General features: G+C 35.5%; 1 pseudogene; it reads left to right on the top strand.

The window, feature by feature from the left end:
* The first annotated feature begins 770 nt into the window (after positions 1-770).
* Positions 771-1,443, top strand: LOC121227519 (plant intracellular Ras-group-related LRR protein 9-like; annotated as a pseudogene).
* Positions 1,444-3,145: the final 1,702 nt, after the last annotated feature.

Genomic DNA, 3,145 nt, shown 5'->3' with positions numbered 1-3,145 from the left:
TTATAGTAAAAATTAATTCATGATAATATTTTATAATTAAATAGAAATTTTAAATTCATTCAAAAGTTAATGTGTATCATTAAAAATGAAAAACAATTCAAATAATAAATAAATTTACAAGTAACTGTATAAAACAAATTATTAAAAAATTAATTGTCTTAGTAAATTAAAACAATAAAATTTTAATTAATTTATTTACTCGGTAATAAAAGTTAATTCTAAATTAAATTTTATTAAATATGAATTTTTATTTATATAATTAAATGGATATTTTAATTTATAGAAAATGTTTTAACCAATCATAAATTGAATTTTCCCAGTTCTCATTATTTTATAGATAAAATAAAATCCATCAAATTGTTAAAGGGCTTATATTATTCTTCATTTCATGAGGTGTTTTAATTAAGGTAGTTCGTGCTGGTACAGTGGACATTTTTTTTATATAATAAAATTTAATTTAAACTATTTTTATAAAAAAATAATTTCTATTATTAAATAAATAAATTAATTAAAAATTAAAATCATGCTGTAAGCAAAATTTAAAAAGATTTAAAACAATTAATGAATTTTGAAAAAAAACAAAAAAGTTAACGTGTAAGAGGCAGGGAAGGGGGCACCTAGGGGAAGAGGATTTTATTCCAGTAACTGAAAGTCAAACACTGGCAAAGTCAAATTATTTATTAATTTAATTACAAAAATTGCATTTTGTAACTTTTAATGCTCAAACTGCTTCTCTTCCTTTTTTCCCTTCCATATCCTCTGCCCCCAACATGGATCCCAGCCCGACAACTTACCCTCTCCTTTCCTATGTCATGTCCCTCCTCCCTTTCGACGGACCTGCATTCAACCCTCAGGATCCCTCCGCCACCTCCTCTTCCACCGATCCGCCACACATAGTGAACCAAATGCCCCACCTTTCCAGTCCCAATGTCCTTTCCTCAATGATCCATGCAGTATCCGTTGTGTCCCAAACCCGCTCCTTTCTCCAAAATCTGGGTCCACGACCCGATCACGAGTCAGTCAACATGGCCCGCTCCAAACTTGCAGAAATTGTATCCAGCGTCACCAAATCCGTGGAAGAATTGGGCCTGTGTCCTCGACCCTTGGAGGTGGATCTACTCGAGTGGCGGGCCTTCTTGGTCAGCGAAGAGCTAGAGGTTCGAAAAGAAGCTGACAAAGAGAAGCCTACTCACAGATTAATTTGCAATTGGATGAAATGCATGAGGCATACGAGAAGCTGTTGAAGGAAGCGGAACAGAGGTTGGTTAAGATTTACGAGAATACGGAAAAAGTGGGGTAAATTCGCAGGAAGTTGAGGAGGAAGTTAATGAAGATGTTGCTATGGTACTGCAGGAAACAGAAAGGAGAGCATTGGAGAGAGTGGAGTTGTCTGAAAGGAGGATCAGGGTTTTGCCTCAAGCCTTTGGCAAGATTAACGGTTAACCTTTTCAGTAATCAACTTAAGGTCAGCTCTACTTTTGCTTCTCTTCTTACCTTTCTGGAAATTATATTGAGTTTTCTTCATCTCTCTCCGAGTTTTGATTACATAATGTTGTCCCTCCCATAATTAAATTAATTATTTTAGTTTTACTGATACAACAGTTTTGTCGGTCTTCTTCACTTTATGATTTTCTTCTCTCGTACTTATTATGAGGAAACAGGTGTTGTTCCAATAGGGTCGGAAGCGTGTAAATTATTGTACTAAAAAATCACACAAAGTTCAATTCCCAGGAAAGAGAGGTGGATCACATGGATCTCTTAAATACCAAGTCTTTCCTTAGACAGAATATCCCTTCTATAGTAATTTAATAGCACAATTAAATACTACTATTATACCCTCAAATATTGAAAGAAAAATAGGACAAGAAAGAACACAAGAGTTTTAACGAGGTTCGGTAAATTATACCTACGTCCTCGGGCACTAACACCAGATGATAACTTTACTATCTTCAAAATATTACAAACAAATAGAATTCCTTGAGAATTCTCAAATGGGAGAAGAGAGAAAACTAAGAGAGAAAGATTGGTTGGGATGAATTGAAATGAGAAATGAGAAGGCCTATTTATAGTTGAGGTTCAAGGACCAAACAATAAATAGCCCATTATCTCAAGGACCAAAAAAAAATTATCCCATGCCACTTTTTCAAAGTCAACTTTAGGGTGCTAAACTTGCACCACTTTGTATTGTTTGCCATTAATGTTGTCTCCCATTAATGTTAACAATCTCCACCTTGAAGATTTGATTAGGATAATCACATCTTCACACACTTCCTTCAACTCCCCAAATTCGATAAAGCTATCTTTTGTAGTGCCTACAAATGCACTCTCGAGCGCCATACACCTGAAGGTGCTCAAATTCTCAGGATGTTAATCAAGTTCAAACAATGATTAAACTTGATTGTTGTTACCACCTTGGTCATCATATCTGCGGGATTATCTGCTGTCGGAATCTTCTGAAGTAGAATTTTTCCTTTTTCAAAGACTTCCCGCACAAAGTGATATCTTACGTCGATATGCTTGGTTCTTGAATGATAGACTTGATTTTTCGCTAAATGAATAGCGCTCTGACTGTCACAATATAAACTTATGTGACTTTGAACAACTCCTAAGTCTTTCAACAATCCATTAAGCCAAATAGCCTCCTTAACAGCTTCTGTAACTGCCATATATTCTGCCTCTATAGTAGACACAGCTACTGTAGACTGTAAGGTAGACTTCCAACTCACTGGGGCTTTCGCAAGAGTAAACAGATACCCCGTAGTTGAACGACGTTTATCTAAATCACCAGCAAAGTCGGAATCAACATATCCAACTACAAACTGACCAAGTGCTTCATCCTGTTCAAAAATTAAACCAACATCTACGGTTTTTCGAAGATACCGTAGAATCCATTTCACAGCTTGCCAATGTCCTTTTCCAGGATCATGCATATACCTGCTCACAACTCCAACAGCTTGTGAAATGTCAGGCCTCGTACACACCATCGCATACATCAAACTCCCAACTGCATTAGCATATGGGACTTTCGCCATATATTCTCTTCTTCTTCAGTTTTCGGAGATAATTGAGCACTAAGTTTCAAATGAGAAGCAAGTGGGGTACTTACATGTTTTGTGTTTCATTTACACCAAAACATTGTAATACC

Source organism: Gossypium hirsutum, unplaced genomic scaffold (genome assembly GCF_007990345.1).
Source record: "Gossypium hirsutum isolate 1008001.06 unplaced genomic scaffold, Gossypium_hirsutum_v2.1 scaffold_967, whole genome shotgun sequence".
Classification (NCBI taxonomy): domain Eukaryota; kingdom Viridiplantae; phylum Streptophyta; class Magnoliopsida; order Malvales; family Malvaceae; genus Gossypium; species Gossypium hirsutum.
This window is presented reverse-complemented; position numbering and strand designations above follow the sequence as displayed.